This window comes from Lissotriton helveticus, chromosome 5_1, assembly GCF_964261635.1.
Source record: "Lissotriton helveticus chromosome 5_1, aLisHel1.1, whole genome shotgun sequence".
Taxonomy (NCBI): Eukaryota; Metazoa; Chordata; class Amphibia; order Caudata; family Salamandridae; genus Lissotriton; species Lissotriton helveticus.
This window is the reverse complement of record NC_136065.1, coordinates 1888076346-1888097697: the sequence shown is the minus strand read 5'-3', so window position 1 is coordinate 1888097697 and position 21352 is coordinate 1888076346.

The following is a 21352-nucleotide window of genomic DNA, read 5'->3' as shown; positions in this document are numbered from 1 at the left end:
CACAGGACTAACATAAAACAGTCAGCTCGTTTCGTCCACTACCTGTGGACTTCATCAGAGCTGTCAAACATACAAGACATAGTGTATAATACAACATACATATAAAACAATAGTACAACAGATGTAAAATTCAGCATTAAAAATGTGATTGGAGGGGGGAGGAGCCACGCCAGCGGGGAGAATGGCAGCTTAGAGACTCGGCTCTGCCGACCTCCCTTTCCCGGCATGATATCCTGCCTATTATCCTGAGCCCCAACACCACTCCCTTGTAGGGGAGCTGAAGCGACGCCCGCGGGTGTTGTTTTGGGCCGCCCCCGAGGTCCGGTGGCGAAGCGGCGCCGTAGTGAAGATCGAGGCCTATTCCATCTGGCGGGCCGGTACCTAGAGTAGCGGCGCGGCCACCTACCAGTGCATCAACATTGGCCACGGCGGACCGGATGAGGTTGGCCCGATCTAGAGGTGAGCCGCGATCGGCCCGCGATATGCGGCGGGCCCCGCACCTTTGGAACGTTAGTTGAGCAGTAGAGGAGAGGCGCGGACACGAAGCTTCTCACTGAACATGCCTGAGTGCTCCAGAGTGCAAGCCCAGAACGATCTTCGCTGCCCTTGGCGACTGCCCGGCGAGTGCTATACTCCTGTTACCCGAGTCGGACCGGTATATAGATCGGGATGTCTCCCCCCCCTTCTGAGACACAGGGAGTGCTCTCTTCACGCTTACCATAATCTTGCTTCGGCACCCTGGGGGGGGGGGGGGGGCGGCTGTTGGTTCTCATGGTGACCCGGCCCTAGCGATTTGGATGGCGATACAGCCTTGTGGAGTAGTGATGGCGGCGTCTCCCAGGGGGGCTATATGGAGGCCAGGGGTGGCTTAGAAGACCGTTCGGAATGGAATATTGGCGAGGCTGGCTTGGAGAAGTGCCCATGGTGGGGTTTTGTATTTGGCCGGACACCGGATTACATCACAGGAGATGACCCCGAGGTCCACCCGGTACGAGAGACGCCTGAGGGTTGGCAGATACAACTAGGGAGAGTTGTGAGAAGTTACCAGACATATTTTCAGAAGGATAAGGAGCCTTTCGGGAGGGCTCTGGGAGCCACCGGCTGTCACCTGGGGGAGATCCTGGTGAGGGTGCTGGCCACACCATCTACATCGTGAAGCGGAAGACTCTCCCAGGGGGCGGTGAGTGCTGCGCTGGAGCTGTATGATATCTTGACTGTGGGTGAGGATTTAATAGAGGTGAGGTCCCCGGAACACGCTGTGTCTCACCGAGAGTTGGACAATTTGAGAATAGCGACCCAGATTGGGCGAGTTGATACGATCTGGCAGGAGCCAGTGGGCCGAGATTGGAAGTAGCCCGTTGTTGATTTCGGGGGCGGGCGGAGAAACTGAGACCCTGACGACGGTGAGGAGAAGTGGAACCTGTTATCAGAAGGCGAGATGGCGACAAAAACCGACCTGGATAAGTCCCTGCCCAAATCCACTAGGGGGGCCAGAAGCATCCAAAACAACAAATTTGATCGTTACACTCAGCTTAAAGGGTTGTCGATGGACTCGAAAAGTGCCCCTGTGGGGGGGAAGAGGACACTCCCGCCAGGGGTGAACCAACACTGGAAGATTACATGTCGGCCATCACTGGAGTTCAGACATCCCTGGGTCAGAAGATGGAGGCCCTGGACAATAAGCTTGACACTGTAACAATTGAGATAGGGCTGATAAGAGCGGATCTCACAAAGGCAAGGGAGAAAGTCAAATTGCTAGAAATAAAGACGACTAGCCTCATAGATGACGTGAACGTGTTGCAGCAAGAGGTGCGTGATCTTAAGGCCTCAAGAATTCTTACCGATCGTAAGCTGGGTGACTATGAATGTAGGGCACGACGCAATAACGTCCGTATACTGGGGGTGCCAGAGAAGTCAGAGGGTCAAACGCCGGATCTTTTCGTTGAAAATCTAATTCTCAACCACCTCAAACCTAAAGTAATTTCTTCACGGTTGAACGTGCCCACAGAGTCCCTGGAGGTAGACCTAGACCGGGGCGCCCCCCACCCACCCCCCCCCACCCCTCCTGCCCCCCCCTGTCCTATGATTGCTAGAGTTCTGAATTTCCGGGACAGAGATGTGGTCTTCCAGGCTGCCCGAACTGGAGCTCAATGAGATTTGAAAAATGCAACTCTATCCTTCTTCCCGGATTTTACCCAAACGGTACAAAAGCAACGGCAGGGCTTCTTGTCGGTGAAGAAAAAACAGAAAGACAAGGGTGTAAAGTACGCTATGATGTTTCCGGCCCGCCATTCGGGTGGAATTCAACGGGAAGGTCTGGTGTTTTGACAATCCTGAGGTGGTAGCGGATTGGCTGGATAGTATACACATGCCGGACTCCGAGAGTCAAGACCGAGCAGAGACGGATGAACAATGATTTCGTAAATAGGGGACTCAATGGGCTTAAATTGTTGTAAGTTGCTGGGGTTTGGGGGGGGCATGTACATTGATCCCCTGCCTCACTTAATTCTAAAAGTTAACTCGGTGAATTGATCAGTGCAGGGGCAACAATGATGGTCGGGGGGGGGCGTGAAGGGTCTACCCAAAGGTCATCCTCTGTTTTCTACTTTTAGTTAACAATAGATTAGATTGGGGGTGACAGGCACACTGCTAGTTGGAGATGAGCGTTAGCTACATGCAGGGGTGCAGGGTGGGGGGAGGGTGGTCCAGAGTTGTGGGGTGTTTTGAGTTTTTGTTTGATTTTTGTGTACGTCTTTTTCTTTTGCATCAGGTGACAGTGCTGCATTTCAATGCTAGCGCCATGGGGTGAATGTCTCGTACTAGTCTGGGATCTGGGATAAAAGTGTTGAGCTGGAACGTTAAAGGGCTGGGTGACAAGATTAAAAGAGGGATGGTTAATCAGCTAATCAGAAGACACTCCCCTGATGTGGCTATGTTACAAGAGAGAAACCTTTTTGAAGGAAGTGGAAAGTGTAAACAACTGCAATTAGTTTTAGGAAACCCCTCACCCACCTACCTGGTAGGTGGCATGCTTCATCAGCGGGACCCGATCGGCTGTTTAGGTCATACCGACCTTCCCCCCTCGACTAAACAGTCAGCAGGGGCAACAGACCTAGATCGGATCCATGAGGCATAACTAACTCTGAGTGAAAGTACTCCATACAGCGGATTAGTGAGTAAAACTATGCACTACACTCACAGCACACTTTAGGGTGTGTGCTGATGATAACTACACCACTGTGACCCTTTATTTTGGTCACGCACTTTTGCTGGTCCTGACGAAAGCCTTATGATCCAACCAAAAGGCTGAAACTAGTAGTCCTATTATTTTTACAGGGATACTGAGGTACATTTAAAAACCTCAAATGTACCCCATGACTGTTTTTACTCATGTCCTAGGGTCCTTTCATTAAAACTTTTACAAGGGTTACTCCTAGAGACATTTTTAACACATAATTGCACTTCACTTAGCACTTCTCTTTCTCCACACAATAACCTGGTCCACTGTAACACAGGCGTTGAAGCACAGCTGGATTGCGCTAGGTAATCCAGCTGGGCCCCAATGATGAAGCATGCCACCTACCAGGTAGGTGGGTGAGGGGTTTTGTACAACTAATTTCAGTTGTTTACGCTTTCCACTTCCTTAAAAAGGTTTCTGTCAAGACCATTGACGAAAAAACCAGACGAAAAACTTGTCCATTTTGTTTATAAATATAGTACTTAGGGAAGAGGACAAGTCAACTTTTCCTTACTCTCCATTTGTTTAAATATATGTTACAAGAGACACATCTTGTTGGGAATCGGTGCATGGCCCTGGATACAAACTGGTAGCACATGCTGGGTTTACATCCGGGTCTAGGGGGGTTGGTATCCTAATTAAAAATGCGTTCCTGTTCGATTTATAGGCTACGTGGTCCGACCAGAGGGGTAGATATGTGGGTATCTCGGGACAGTTGGGAGTAAGGACAGTTACCTTCTTGTCCTTATATGTCCCTCCGGGCCTTCAATCCGACACCTTTAAAGATCTGAGTGCTGTCTTTTTAACCCTGCCTCCGGGTCTTCTGGTGTACTTGACAGGGGAGTGGATAGATTCCCGGCACGTCCACATACGACAGCACAGAAATGGCTCCCTGACTTCCTTGAATCACTGGGGTTGGCAGATACTTGGACAGAGCGGAACCCGAGTCAGAGATGCTTCACTCATATATCCGCCGCACACAATAGCATGTCCAGATTGGACTACATACTGGTTCCAGCGGCCATGCCACAAACGATTAGGGAGGCAAGATACCTGGGGAGGGGTATTTCGGACCATTCCCCGATGTGGTTACAGGTCGAGATCGGTCAATCAGCGGTTGGTAAAATCGCTCTGATCAATGCTTGGTACTTGAAGGACCCGGCCACAAGGAAGGGGGTATGCCAAATTTCTGAACATTATTTTCTGGAAAATGTGGGCACAGTAGATTCAACACAGTCTCTATGGGAGGCATATAAGGTAGTGTTGCGGGGTGAGGTCCACTCCTTGATTGCAGGTAGAAAGAAGGCACACCGGGCCGAAATGGTTAGGGTTGTGGAACTGGAGAAAAGGGTGGCCGATGCGGCCTCTCCCGGAGATCTACACTTGTTGAAAGTGAAACAAGATGAATATAAGTGCCTCTCTAGGGAAAGGACAGTTGCGCATAATAACGACGTACAAAGCCAAGTATACGAGCATGGAGATAAGGCCGGTAAGTTAATTGCCTGGTTAGAACGCAGAGAGCGGGCCTCTCGTCTGGTGCCTGAGCTAGAGGGGTCGGGTCCGGATAACATCAAAGATCCGCAAACAGTGGCAGACACCTTCTCAGAGTATTATAAAGAAGTATATACCTCAACGAATGGCTTTACTGAGCTTGAAAATGGCAAAATGATTAGAGATATAGCCATGCCGAACCTCTCAAAAGAAAATAGGGAATACTTAGACTCATCCATTACTGATGATGAAATTGCGCAAGCAATTAGAAACATAAAGTCTGGGAAGGCGGCTGGTCCTAATGGATTGCCTATAGAGCTATATAAACTGAATGCTCATAAAATCACTCCGCATATTCGTACCATGTTTCTGGAAAGCAGAGAGTCAGGAGAACTTCCGTATGATCAACGGGTGGCAAATATAGTTGTTATTCATAAGGAAGGCAAGGCTAGGACGTCCCCTTCCTCGTATCGGCCCATCTCACTCCTTAACCCCTCCCATGCTCCTGACTGAACCGCTCCGTCACGAGCCTCAGGTGGGTTGTGCTGGTGATGGAGCGGTTCCATCACGGCCTGCTCGGCGCGCCTGCGCGGCGCTGATTATGCGCCTGCGAGGCGCGTTCTATTGAGCGGGCGGGGCCGTGATGGAACCGCTCCGTCACAAGCACAGCCCACCCGAGGCTTATGACGGAGCGTTTCCGTCACGAGCAGGTGAGTGCCGCACAGCCCCCCCCTCTCCCTAGCGCTGCGGCGGAATTGCCGCCGCAGCGAAGGGGTTAATGCAGAGCCCAAGATATTGGCGAAATTACTCGCCACTAGATTGGTCAAGGTCATCACATCCCTGATACACCCCAACCAATCTGGCTTCATGCCGCGTCGTAATACAGCCCTGAATTTGCGGAGACTTCACGTGATTTTGGGGAGCTCCCCGAAAATACTGGAACCGGCGGTCTTAGTGTCCCTGGATGCCACCATGGCATTTGATCGGGTTGAATGGGCCTATCTATTTGCGGTTCTGACTAAAATGGGCTTTGGCTCGGAATTTAACAGGTGGGTTTGATTGTTGTATGCCGCTCCTTTAGCCAGAGTGATCGTGAATAACTGTAAATCAGCTGATTTCACCCTTGGGAGGGGCACGATGTCCGTTGTCCCCACTTCTTTTCGCACTGGCGTTGGAGCCGCTGGCGGCATGGGTCCGATGGGACCGTTCGATACGTGGATTGCGGTGGACACAGGAATGGGAAGATACAATTTTGCTTTATGCAGATGATATCCTGTTGTATCTTACTGACCCCAGAGCATCCTTGAGTAATTTCTTGGATGTCCTGACGATATTCAGTAGATACTCCGGGTTCGCAATAAACTGGATGAAGTCAGTATTGTTTGTTATATCGGGTGATCCACCTGTGATCCAGAGGTTGTGCCCTATAAAGGTCGAACTTGTGGGATTTAAATACCTTGGCATATATGTAACGCTAGATCCGAAGGTGAGGTATGCTAATAATTTAGAACCCCCCTTGTGCCGGCTCAGAAGCGATGTGGAACGTTGGAAGACTCTCCCTCTGTCATTGCTTGGAAGGGCGGTGTTGTTCAAGGTGATGGCCTTGCCTCGGTTCCTATACATACTCCAAAATACTATGGACCCAGTGCCTGTTGCTTATTTCAGGGAGGTTGAGACACTCCAACGCCGACTTCTTTGGGACGGTAGGGCCCGTATTTCCTTTATCAAGTTTACTCTTCCGTGGTATGGCGGGGGCATTGGTCTCCCAGATATGAAGAAATATTACTGGGCCGCTCATCTTGTGGCAGTGAATCATGTAATGTATGGCCCTCCGGGGGGTCCTGGCTATGCCATGGACCGTGGGTAGGGCCCAGGTGGGGATATGGTTAGAGCTTTGTATACCAAACTGGGAAGATTCACGCGGAAAGGCTTGGTAGCCTGTGGAGGACTAAAGGGTTCGACAAGTGGGACCTCATAGGCATTAGTCAGATCAAGGATGTGTGGGGGAAGGGCCCTGTGCAGACTTTCGAATCTCTCCAAAAGCAATATAGCCTCCATGACAATGAACACTTCCGATATCGCCAGATTAGACATGCCCTTCTTGCCCATATACCTCCTGGCACTGAGCCTCCGGAGACCTCCCCCTTGAGGACCGGGTGCTTGGTGGTCAACTCCCGGAGAAAACTGTTTCCCTGATCTATAAGAAGCTAATTAATAATATGGAAGATCCACTGGGGAGCATTCGAACAGCGTGGGGAGCGGATGGCTTGGAGTTGGATGATGAACATTGGGTGGAAGCAGTCTCCTCCCCCAAAGTGGTTGCGGTCCAGATGAGGCTTAGACTGGTACAACTTAAGACCTTACATAGATCCTACATCACAGGACCTAGACTGATGCACATGGGGAGAGCGGCGAACGGAGACTGTAGGAGAGGTTGTGGTGAATTGGGTACTTTCATACATATCCTATGGCACTGTGATGAGATACAAAATTATTGGATTAAAATACATGATGTGATTAAAGATGTGCTGGGGTGGAGATACGACTGGAGGCCGGCAGATGTATATTGAATGTATGGGAACCCACAGATTTGAATGGATATCAGAAACAGTGGGTGACGTTGGCGTGTATGGTGGCGAAGCATAACATTGCTCAATTATGAGGAGCCAGCCAATCACCCCAGCCCACCAAATGGGCCCAGGATTTAGACTGGTGCAGGTTTAGGGAGAGGGCTGTATATATAGCTAGGGGTGGTCCGGAGAAATGGGGGAAGATTTGGGGGGCCTGGAATAGCCACCGTGGTGATTTGTGTTTACTCCCAACGAGACAGACTGCAGCTGAAGTGCTTGAATCCCCATGATCCCAAAAACTCTGTATACTGTATTTACGACTCTGTACGATTGACAGTTCTAACCCTGCAATGGTATCATATGTTACTCACCTGATGCTTTTGTATTGTTTTATTTGTTCTCATTTAATAAAAAGATTTCTAAAAAAAATGTGATTGGAATTGCTTTGATCCTGGAAACAGGGGGAGCAGTGGGTGTGCACGCTACGTTGCTTTAAACTATTGTACTCTGGACTTAATTTGGGAAATTGAGAGGGAGGTGCGACTGCTATATAGGCTTGCTGTTTCATTGTTTTCTGTAGCTGTCCAAAAATACACCTAGGCTGCATCCAAACCATTAAGGAGCCACGGGTCATTCAAAGAAATTATGCAACACAAGACAACAACCATACATGTTACAAGGAAAATGCCAGGCACGTGCCTTCTCAGCTTTGCCACAGCAGAAGCATTGGGGCTGATCTCAATCAACAACCACAAGCAGGATACTCGAGGAGTGAGCTTTTCAGCAGAGCAGGGAAACTAAAGGATGTCTATGTCAAACTGCACATCAACAAGGACATCCTCCCAGCCGCACAAAGACACAGGCGAGTTACATTCCGCCTGCAAGAAGTGCTGGAGATAAAAACCGGAAACCCTCTGAAACTAGGCATCATAGAAACCTCCAAAGCTTCCACCCCGGGGGTGTCACCAATAGTAGGGATAGCAAAAGGAGACATATGGATCTGTGTCAGCATGCACCAGTCAATCAAAGCAATAGAGCGAGATCGACATCCTGGCCCAAACGTTGCTCATATGATCACATAATTGAATGGGGCAAAATTCTCCTCCAAGCTTGACCTGAACAAAGGATTCAAATAGAACTTGATGAAGAGTACCGCTACATTACAACATTCCCCACACGTCTTGGACTGTTTTGGTACAAGCGACTAAACTTTGGCATCTCCTCAGTAGCTGAGATCTTCCAAGATGCCATTTGCCAAGACATCCAGTCGGTACCAAACTCATTCAACTACAGCAATGATATACTGGTGTTTGGGCAACAAGCGAGATGTGAGTTCCACAAGAACAAGCTGAAATTCATTGGAAACAAGTTTTCAGGCAAAGAAATGATGCCAGACCCGAATAAAGCCCTCACCACTACCAGCCAGCCCGCCACAAGACAGCGGCAGCTGAGATGGTTCCCAGGCATGGCGAGCTATTGTTCCATTTACATCCAAGACTTTGCTACAATCAGCCCATCTTTCAGCACCTAACAAAGCAAAATATGTATTTTAAATGGGCACCCATTTGTGAATAAAGCTTTCGAAGCATCACAACAGCAATGGAAAAGGTGGCTGTCATGACATACCTTGACCCAAAACTTACCACATAGGTGGATGCTAGCCCGATGGAGCTGGGGGCCATACTAGGGCAACACACAGATGACACAGCAGCCCAGCACCATCTGGTTGAATACGTCAGTAAAAGCCTCTCAGACAATGAAACAGCTTACTCACATCCTGAAAAGGAAAATCTAGCAGTAGTATGGGCGTGCAAACACTTGCACATATTCCTATATGGCAAATGGTTTACCATTGGAACAGACCACCAGGCCCTACTGACGATTTTCAGCAATCCCAAAGTGAAAAATATTCCAAGGACTTATGCAATGATCCACAAGCCAGGGAAAGAATAAAATCCTGCCAACTACTTGTTGAGATATCATCTACAGTTGGCAAAACCAAACCCGTTTGTCACAAAGAAATATCTTCAATTCATAGTTAGCATACCCACAATGCTGTCAATCCCCAGGTAGTTGCAGCAACAGAAGAGGACAGAGACCTAGAAGCTGTCAAACACCGAAATCCTTACTACCCTGGTCACTCAGGTCACCTGTTAGCACTGAGAAGCCGGTGTCTGGGTCGCCATGCACTTTATACGACTTTTTGGAATTGGAATTGGACATCACCTGAGATTCAGTGGTGGATAGGTGTGTGAAAGTGTGACAGGTACCAGAAGAGGCTAACCAATGTCATTGTCTATGCTGACTTGGAGATACACACCTGCATTCTTGGAGCTTGTGGCCAGAAAAAGATGTCTGATGCTGCTGTGGAAACTATGGGACATTCGTACTGGAACGTGGGAGACGAGAGGCCGAAGATAGGACAGGGCAATGCATGACCGGCCAAGGTCACCCATCCACCCCGGGGCAGCACCTCCAGAATTCAGGTCCTATTTTATTTACAGCATCTCCAAATGGAGACATTTTTCCGACAGGTAATGCGAGGAGAAACATACATCTTCAAGAAGCGGTGGCCATGTTGGCTCCCTAATACAGTGATGACTACTAGAAAGCTAATACCCTTTCCATCAAAGCCTCTAGTCTCACGCGTTGCGTTGCCTGTGACTTATTAGCCAGCTGAACCCCATTTTGCTCGCTGGTTTTTCCCAACTTCCCTCTGTTACATAGAGGGAAGTCTACTCTCCTAGAATCTCATCTTCTAATTTATGAACGTTATTTGGGTTTTTGGGCAAGAATGTTCAACACCTCAGACCCTTGAAAAGTTTACAACACATGGTTACAGAACATCGAACATAAATATAGGAAAATTAGCATACCAAGGGTATGATTCGTTGATCAGTTGCATTACATTAATCCTTATCGTCCATAACTGCTACTCTCTCTCATGCTTCCTAGATAACATTGCAGAATGCAATATACAGCAAAGGTAAAACTCACAATAATGCTTCTTCTTAATTGTCCCCACCTTCAGAAGACAATGATGAACGAGATTGGCGAAACCGCTAACTGTGAAGGATTGTTGACATCTAACCAGGTCCTCTCTATGTCAACTTGCATTTTTAACGATTGTGCGAAAGGGAGCCCAAGATTTCTCACTTTCGTTCATCTTATCTTTCACAATGGTCAACATATTTTCCATAGCAAGGATATATCATAGTTTGGACACTTAGGGGCAGATTTATGAAGGCCTTGCGCCGCCGGTGCGTCATTTTTAACATGGGAAAAAGTGACGCACCGGTGGCGCAAGGCCTTCATAAATAAGGCCCTTAATATATTTAGGGGCGAGATGTGTTGCTTCCAGGAGTGCGCTATTGGAAGGTGTACAGTGAGAGGGAAAGGAGTGATGACTTTTCCTGTGTGAGCGGTCAGTGGGTATTTCATTTTATCACCTGTGTCTCAGACAATGTCAGGGGGTTTGGTGGCAAGGCAATGGCTGTTGTTAGTTTAATTTGCTCCAGACTCTCCCTCCAGAAAGAATGGACCCGCCCAAATGACCACCAAATATGATCCGTCGTTCTCCTTTGCCCACCGCCCGTCCAACATTCATCTGACGAGCCAAGCGTTGCATGGAGACGAGTTGGGGTCAGATACCAGCGTAGAATAATTTTATAACTGTACTGATTATATTATGTGCAAATGGAGATTTAGTGAGACTCACTACTTCTTCTCTGATCTAGCAGTGACGTGCTGGATCTCAAAAAGCAATCTCATTCATTGGACACGGTCTAATAAATGTGTGTGTATCAAATGCCGGTGCATAGTCAGAAAGAATCTGAGTCCCTATGTCGCAAGCTGTGCTTGTTTGAAGAGCCGTATGTTTCAGTAGTATTGAATCCTTGATGAATTTCGATTAAAGAGTAAGATGTTTAATTTTTGGCATTCAGATGGAAAGGATGTCATTTGTCCTCAAGGTTTAAATCTTCCTAACCTTGTGTCAAGAATTATGGGAGATTATATTCCTAGTGGTTTGGGGTGAGCAGGCTTCAGTGTAGTCTTAAAATCTCCACCCCCTGACAATGAGCCATTGGTGAAGTTTGAGATGTGAAAGAATAAGGCCTCTTCCTTTTCATTAGGGGCATATATACAAACAAGTGTTATTTCTTTGTTTACTAATTTGCCCTGTATGAAAAGGCAGTGGCCATCGCAGCTTGGTGGATTTTACAAAGAGTAAATTGAGGGCCCTTTCTTCATAGTATGGACACTGCTTTTGTTTTATTAGGGACAAAGGAATGAAATTGTAGGGGATATAAGGGAGATCTCAGCCTAGAGGTGTCTGGTTCTAGCAAATGGGTTTTTTGTAAGAGCACTATTTTTATTTCATTGCAGTGAGCTGTGTCTTGTGTTTCAATGGTTGCTGAGACCCTAAATGTTAAAAGACAGGATTGTTAAATGGGCCATTATCTTTTTCGTGTACATATTTGCAAACATCGCTTATCATCACATGTGGAGATGTGATCTCTGAGAGGAAAAGTACCTGGATTAGAGTTCCATGTCATTGCAAGTAGTTGCCTCGGCCAAACTTCATCTCGTGTATGTATCATATAAAAGGGAACACAGAACTTGAACATGAAAAACAAAATTTGAACATATTTTCAAATGTTACAAATGAGAATAAACCTAATATTATTTAGTATTGGCTACACACCAAATCTCAGTGAGAGGATGGGGAACCAGTAATAGGAGTGGGCTGAAACAGCATAGAGCATAAAAAAAGAAACCATTGCCTACTTTAAGTAGGTGGTAATTGCGAGTGTTTTGCGACCGCAATTACGATTGCAAAACATTAGTACATTGTTTTGAGACTCGCTAATGGCAAGGGAACGACCCTTCCAAATAGCGAGTTGCAAAAAAATTGCTACTTGCTAAATAGGCTATGTACATGGCCCAATATGTTTTTGCATGCGCAAACAGGTCCTTAACCCCGTTTGCGCATGCAAAAACGGGTCGTACATCTGGCCCAGAGTCTCATATTAAGAGTGTGTATCCTATAGAAAATTACAACAATGGCAATTAAGAGTAGTATTTTGTCACCTCTGAGAAGACTAGAACACTTACTTATTTGATACCCCAATAAAGGCAACATTTCACAGAAGCTACTGTAGTCTCTGTCATAAAGGCACGACGATGCCTAGTTTTTTGTTTGTCTTTATTTGTACGCTGTCTCTGCCTGGTTCCTTGACTTTGTCTGACGTAGACAGATCGACTGTGCAGAATTGAGGATTTGAAGAGCATCTTGTTAAGAGGATATAGAGAGGTGGTTTTCTCTGTAGCTGAGTGCAAGACTGAAGGAAAAGCGACGGAGAATATTTTCATTTTCGGAGAAGTTTCTAATCTCTTTAGCATCTTCTGTATAGTATATGAATAGAAATGCCCTGGAAAATGGAGATATTGTCTCCCTCAAATGGTGAGGTTTCAGTTCATCTAGCTGCCATTTCGATTTCTTCTTTGAGTCAAAGAAAGCGAACTCCAGTCAGACGTCCAGAGGTAAGTTCCTTTGTGTTTGCAAAGTAGAGTAAACTTGAAAGCCCTGATCACGAATGACATGATTGAGAAAGCAATTATTATCGCACCTTTTATAATCAGATACCAGAGGGAATGCGTATTTAAAAGGTGCAAGAATTACAAGTTGTGAACTGGGGCACTGCAAGCAGATGTTGGTACTTTGTGCACCAACATCTGTATGTACCTCTGGTAAAATGTAGCAGGTTTCGCTTGCCGAAATTTACCTGGGGAAAATTACAAGGCATTTGGTAACTAGCACAAAACTTGTAATTTCGATTCCTGTGCAAACATTTCCCTGAAATAAAATAGACCTGGCACCCAGTAGATCCTGACATCCATTATCTGAGGAGGATATCAAGAACTGATTAAATCTTACAACTCATCCTGATTCCTGGCTCAAACAAACACATCCTGAGCTATTCCAGTTATTAGAAGTGGATCCAGGCGAACCTCTCAACGCAACAAGAATAAAGTTAACTCTGGTAATCTCATATTCAACCTCAACTACTGGTATAAAGTTCAATCCTGTCTGAACCCTTTGCTTCACAGCAGCACCACTGTGGCCAATCGCAGCTCAGAGATTGCAGAGTTGATCCAGTTATCTAACCTACACATTTATACTCTGCTGAAGTGCAGAAACATACAGGGAAAATATGGGGGAAAGGTGCATTCAGGCTTTGCACTTTTTCCTCATACTTAAACCACACCCACATCTGTGGTGGAGAAAGGGCTTTTAAATCTGCCTAAAAAAAGTTTTGGGGGGAGTGGAAGGTGGTGGAAAAGTGAGGTAAAATTGCAGTTTTATATTCTGCTATTTTATCACACTTGTTCCTCATACCTCCCATTTATACTTCACTGGGGCACTGACAGGATGGCAGGAAACACTAATTAAAATACCACCTGTGTCGAGGTGGCGTTAGAGAGTTTTGGGGAAGAACTACTGAAAACATTGCTTCTCCAGGTATTTCAGTCTAACTAGAACAGGCCTCCATGGACACCAGAGTTCCGTCCAGAAACTAAATAGAAGCGGGTAGTATTACAACTGCATCTCCCGGCATTACCAAATCAGCTCTTGTAATTACCGGTCATATTTAAAGTGCTCGAACGAGATCAATTGTTCAGTAAACTAATCATCAGACCGGTTTTAGGTTGAGGACCGGAAATGCTGGCTTGCCAGCTTCCAGTCCGAGATTTAATGATTTTGAGTACAGGACTTGAACCCGCCTCTCTCCTTCATCTCTCCTCCATTGGCTGGCTTCCTAAACGGAGGCCAGCCATTGGAGGAGAGAGGCGTCCCTCGAAAGAAGCTCCGTCTCTTTCGGATTCGGGGGCGTACATTTTGCTGTTCTTTCGCCAGTGACGTCATCCGTCACTCAAAACAACAAATACACGCCCCCGAATCCGAAAATGGTCGGAAGCTTGCGGCCGCCATTTTGCTGGTCGAGCAGCATCTACCAGGACATGAGGTAAGCCTCTGCTCCCCTGTTTGTGCCGTTCTTCGTGCCCCTGCCCCCGTTTGTGCCGTTTTTTCTGCCCCCCCACCTGTTTGTGCCGTTGTTTCTTGCTTCTGACTCCCTGTTTGTGCACCCCTTCCCTCCGCCCGCAGCTCTCCTTTGTCCCGCTTGATTTCACCGGCACAGAATCGCGTGGCATAAATTAAGCCAAGGAGGAATACGTGCGGAAAGCTCCTTTTTTTGTGTCCTCCTCCCCCTTTTGCCTTTACCGCCCCCACCCCCCTCCCCCCTTTCTCTCCCTTTATCGCAGGCTTAAGGTTGTTTCAAGAGCCCCCCTCTCATAGGAACTGTCCCGGCTGCTGGAGGTGTCTATTGCGAAGCCTTAGCCAAGGGAAACCCAGCGGAAGGGTCTTGTTTTTGTTTCTGCCCCGCTACGAGCCCTCTGACAGGGACTGGCTAATGTGGGCGCTCTCTCGGCAGACGCCTAGCAGTGAAACTCCTCGCACACACCTCCTGCCGCAGGAACGAGTGATGGGCAGTAGAGAGGTGTTGGGGCGAGCCTTTGGTGTGGGTCAGACTAGGGCTTATGGGGTCATTGGGGCTTGTCTGTGTGTGCCCGCCTGAGAGCCCTGCCCGCCCCCTGTGCTCGGCACATACTGGCTTCAGAGTGGGGGCCGCCCGCCCATTGTGCTGCTCCAAGCCGTATTAAGGTCAGCGCTCCCCCCCGCCGAGCGCTCCGAACTGGGGCCGTCAAGAACCAGCGCACACCAGCACCAGGAAGTGGAGTCCGGGGTGGGGGGGGGGAGACGTCTGAGGACCGGCCGACCTCGTGGAAAACTTCTACTTCTGGAAGAAGCAGTTTTTGGTGGAAGTTCATAACCCGCGCAGGTAAGAGGTGCTTGAATTCCATGCCGTGCAATGTTTGGAGGGCTGGGGGAGGGGGTGCTGTGTGAAGTGAGGGGGTGCTGTGTGGGGGGAGGGCGTGCTGTGTGGGGTGCTGTGTGAGGTGAGGAGGTGCTGTGTGAGGTGAGGGGGTGCTGTGTGGGAAGAACAAACATAGGCAATGGTGGCACTTGTGCGAGTATCAAAAGCAAACAAAATGCAAGAGGTAGCAAACAATACGTTACAAAAGAAAAGTGACGTTTTCCAAAAACTTGTGTTCACTGTGATTTTCATAATTTTAATTCTGTGCACTTGAATAAAAAAAAATGCGAGAATAAACTGGACAAGGGACTCCAACAACCAAAAGACGTATAAGCTGAGAGCGCGCACACCTATTGTGCGATCTTTTCATTTACCCGAGGACCGTGTGTGTGGTTGTCGTTTTGATCAGTGCGGGGCTTTGCCATGACAAAGAATAGATATTTACAGGTGTGGTGTCTTCCACTCCGTGGAGAAGGGTCGGCTTTTGTGATGGGCGAGCTGGAGCCTGGCCCAGGGCGCCACAATTCAGAAGGGCGTACTTAACTGTCGGCATTAGTCAGCACCCCTCTGACTTGACTCCCATTATTCAGTCTAAACTGTTTTGAGTCTTTTGTTTTTTTTTTATTGCTGCAGGTGCCGTTTTGCACCCCCCATTCTTCCTCTCCCATCTCCCTCTCACCCCTCCCTACACACACCATCACTTCCATTCACACCATCAACTCAGCATTAGAATACTCCGGCTATGCAAGAGTGAATCAGTATATTGGGGGGGGGGTACCGATTAGTTTGTGTTGAGGGGTGGTTGAATTACTGCTTTGATGTGTGAATGACCAGTATACACAAAAGGGACCCCCTGCTACCCTATTTTATTCACCAGCTGCAGGGAGGGCACCAAATGTATTTCTGCCCAGGGCGCTATCCCAGCAAGGGCCGACTAAATGGTTTCTTCCTCTTCCCCCGCTAAATCTTAGTGAAGAACACCGGGTTGGCCAACAAAGTACAGAGCGCGTAAAACAATTTTGAGAACTACTTTCTACTCCCACCACGTCTGTGTATTGTTTTGTAGAACTAAAAGCTTGTCTCAAATTCCTCGTGCCGCATTTTAAGCCCCAGAGCTAACATGACTCAGCAGTTGATGGTTCCTTTAGTCCTTCGTTGTTGCTTAATAACCTACTGTAGTAAGGCAGAGGCCATCTTGGAACGGTAGAGTTTAAGAAAGATCAGAACCAAATAAATACGGAAGTTATGCTGTGAAGTAGATTGTCCCTGTTTCAATCACTCAGACCACATGCAGCTTTGAATGGATGGGGATTGACCGATTTCGAAAAACTGCACGTTGTTTCGTCCACAGCCCCTGCAGATTACTCAAACTGTTGGGAGACAGACGCATAGCTTCTAAGCTGCACGGAGAGCACGTTCAAGAAAGAGCTTTTGTTTAGAACGACAAACCATGTAGATACAGGCATCTCACCCCTTTCGTACTTTAAAAAATCTATAGCGCTTTACCCTGACCTATCGATGACCACCAGTGAGGTCCAGAGTTTGTCGTCTCAGGCCATGCTTGCGATTCAGAGTCGCAGTCTGCAAATGCCACATTGATTATCTTAGCAGGCCGTCATTTCCATCAACCAGATGGCAGCGCTGCAGTACTGGGAACTGCGTGATGTTCCCCAGCAGCCTTTGCAGCACACTTATTTAGTCTTGTAACCTCAACCCTAAAGGTTAAAGTCCATTGACAGCACTAACCTCCAGCAAGTGAGCGCCAGCAAACTGGTGACACGCACTGCGTCTGATGTCCAACGCTATATCAGGGACGTCACTTCCGGCACCGCAGAGCGGTCTGAGAAGTGTAAGAGATGGCGGCGGAGGGAGATGTTGAGCCCGGCTGGGAGGTAGCCGTGCGTCCCCTACTTTCTGCCTCGTACGCCGTGTTTGATTTGAAGGAACTGGCTCCGCTGCTTAGCTCAGTCATTGAGAGGTGAGAGACGTTTCAACACGCGTCTTAAGCTATCTAGTGACTCCCATGACACAGTGGACCACCTCTCACATAGTGCTTCAGACCGGAAAGTCTGTCTCAGCTGTCAGTGAGAGGCAGCAGATATCGTGATGTCAGAAGAGATGCCAATAGCTTCAACTTCATTACTAAAGATTACAACAATGTAAATGATTATCACATTTTACTAGGTTATACAAACTTTCATGATCCTGATTCAGCCATTGGCTAAATTAAGTAGAGAGCCCGCGTACCACTCACATAATATGTCAAAACAGCACTTAAAAGAAGAGAGAACGCACCACGGAACATACCCAACGTGTTCTAATTGTCTTTTGTGTATTTTGGCCACTGTTTGTGTAGTTTTTTTTTTACCATTAGTGTTGAACCGACTTGCTTTCGTAATCTGGACACCGTCTTCCCATATTTCTGGAATTTCCATTGCATATGTCTGGTTTTCATTCTCTACAGTTAATGCAGATTTTCCACAGTTTAATGGGTAGAAAATCATGGTTTTATTAAAGGCACGGAGGCTAATATTGCTGTGTTTGAGGAGCAATAAAGGTATACTGCATAATATTGGCCTCCGGGCCTTTCCATAAAATAGAGATTTTAAAGTGCTTAGTAATTGTGTGTAATTTAAAAAAACTTTTTTTTACTAAAGAGCACTTTGGGGTGGTATTCGTTGTATAGATGTGTGCAGCAGAACTTTACTTTTTATCGTACAGCATGGTTATTGGTCGTTGTGATCTTGCCTGCCTACATTCTTTTATAGAGAGCATTGCCGAGACTGTGATGGAGTGTGGTGCCTGTGATGATGCGCTATGTTTAAGCCAACTTAGTCTAAAGGGAGTGATGGAGAGTTGCTTGTTCTGTGGCTGCCAGCTGGCATTGGTGTTGCCTTGTATGTATGGAAGTGCCAGGGGAGCTCTATTGCATGTTCTGTTTGAGAGGCAAATTATCAGTGGAAAGATCCTGAGTAATACGTTTTATCGGGTACATGTAGCCTTATTTAATAGCGTAATTGCATGGCATATCTGAGCTACGCTGGATAGTGTTAAGATTTCCATAAATTTGCGTCTGTTGGAAATGGGTGTGTGGCATTTTGTGGTTGCAAGTGCAGCTGTGAGCACTGTGATAGCCACCTGTGTGGCATATCTGTTCTGTATTTAATGTATGCAAGGTGGTCTAATATCGTCAGTTGAACGTTTGTGTACTATTTTCTTAAGTTTGCTGTAGCAGTCGTCAGGGCATTAGTGACCAGGCTTGGTGTTTCTCACAAGCTTATAAACATCTACGCAGCGCCAAGATATCTAAGATGGGATGTGTATGTTTACAGCCAAAGACCGTAATTACAAAAGGCCCAGTAGGCCAGAAGGTAGCATCTGTAGCGTTTGTTTAACTTACGAAAAGGATGCTGCAAAACAAATTGCCGGTTTGCAAAATAGTAGTTGGGGCAGCAACCTATTTGTCAAGTGCTAAGCCTGTGATATTGCATTCTGCCGTACTTGCATGCAACAAAGAGCGAGCAAACAATTGGAAGAGCAGTCAAAGTTGGCAACTATCACTTTACACAACCAGATTTTCCCTAATCGCTCTAGGCTGAAAAGACTAATTTTGAGTCGGCCATTCTCATACTTTTGAAGGGTGTCAAGGCAGATGATCTCCAGGTGGAGCAGCTCTAGAACTGTCAATGCTCAGACCCTATCCAGATTGGCATTCGCCACATTTGAGGGGGAGAGACAAAACACTTGGTAATTTTTAGGTCTCGCCTTTTCCATTCCGCAGGAATGGAAAATGGAGAGAATTCTAGTGGTCAAAATACTCGTCAAACTAAGGCTTTTTCTGTGCGGTTTTCTTCGAGTTGACGTGGCCACAGGCACGTGCTTTTGTGCCATAAACTTTTTTTTCACGAGCTTTCGTTGTTTTTCATTGGCTCTTCACTTTGTCCATGCCTCATTGAAGCTGCTCCCTCCGCCCACCTTCTCTCTGTCCTGCGCGTGCCTCTTGCTTATCTCACCGTAGCTTGACAACATTCAGACGTGCACTCTTTCCAAGCATACCCCCCTGCCTTTCACTTGCGGAAACACGCACACCAAAAACAAACAGCCCACAGACTCTCTCTCTCTCCCATTCACGCACGGCAACACACACACCAAACACAAACAGCCCACAGACTCTCTATCTCTCCCATTCATGCACGTCAACACGCACACCAAACACAAACAGCCCACAGACTCTCTCTCTCTCCCATTCACGCACGACAACACGCACACCAAACACAAACAGCCCACAGACTCTCTCTCTCTCCCATTCACGCACGTCAACACGCACACCAAACACAAACAGCCCACAGACTCTCTCTCTCTCTCCCATTCACGCATGGCAACACGCACACCAAACACAAACAGCCCACAGACTCTCTCTCTCTCCCATTCATGCACGTCAACACGCACACCAAACACAAACAGCCCACAGACTCTCTCTCTCTCTCCCATTCACGCACGTCAACACGCACACCAAACACAAACAGCCCACAGACTCTCTCTCTCTCTCCCATTCACGCACGGCAACACGCACACCAAACACAAACAGCCCACAGACTCTCTCTCTCTCTCCCATTCACGCACGTCAACACGCACACCAAACACAAACAGCCCACATACTCTCTCTCTCTCCCATTCACGCACGGCAACACGCACACCAAACACAAACAGCCCACAGACTCTCTCTCTCTCTCCCATTCACGCACGTCAACACGCACACCAAACACAAACAGCCCACAGACTCTCTCTCTCTCCGATTCACGCACGGCACAAACTCTCTCCCATTCACGCACGGCAACACGCACACCAAACACAAACAGCCCACAGACTCTCTCTCTCTCTCCCTCTCTCCCATTCACGCACGGCAACACGCACACCAAACACAAACAGCTCACACAGCCCACAGACTCTCTCCCATTCACGCACGGCAACACGCACACGTCGACAACATTCAGATGTGCACTCTTTCCAAGCATACCCCCCCTGCCTTAGCTTCTCTCTCATTCATTCATCTGCACGTTCCTGCCTTTCACTCGTGGAAATACGCACACCAAACACAATCAGCCCATAGACTCTCTCGCCCACCCCCCCCCACACTCCCAATCTCCCATTCACGCACGGCAACACGCACACCATAGCTTCTCTCTCATTCATCTGCACGTTCTCCCCCCCTCCCAGACTCTCTCCCATTCACGCACGGCAACACGCACACCATAGCTTCTCTCTCATTCATCTGCACGTTCTCCCACCCCCCTTCTACTTTTATGCCCGCTTTTCTCTCAAAACATTTTAAAACACAACCAACAGTCCCCAGACTCTTTCACATTCACGCACACCATCTGCTTCTTCCTTCTACCCTCTCTAAGGTGGGGAGGGGGCGAGAGCAAAACGTCTGGGGCCTAACCACCCCAGGAGACTGGAGTGCTTTAATCACAGTCTTAAAGATTCTAATCTGTTGTCGGCCATCCGCTGAGAAATGCAAATATAAACTAAAGGGAGCGAAACTCGCCTTCTCACCGAATACCATAAAATACAAGGGAAGCAACTTTTGAAACACTGTGGAAAGCACCACGTTGTTTTACACATACTATTACATGCAGGTAAAATGGTATTTTGTTATTCTTACGCTTGTTAGTGCAAAGTTACACACCAAACACGCATAGCACCAGCCGTAAGTGCCTGCTTAGGCCATGCACACACACCAACACTGCAAATGCCTAGACATTTTACGTGTGCGGTTTAAGAAAAATACCACATTTAGTAAGACACAAAAATGAGTACTAGGATTACGCAAAACACTTTTGTAGTTGTATAATTTTGTTGCGAGTGCTGCTTTAACACTTGTTCACACTTTTTATCGCCATGTTTTGCAAACCTCAATCGTGAACACAAAGTGCAAATATTGTGGAACTATACACAGCCCTCACTCCCACTGCACAAAGGCCTCACTCAGTGCACACAGCCCTCACTCACACTGCACAAAGTCTTCGATCGCACTGCATACAGGCCTCACTCAGTGCATACAGCCGTCACTCAGTGCACACATCCCTAACTCACACTGCACACAGGCTTCA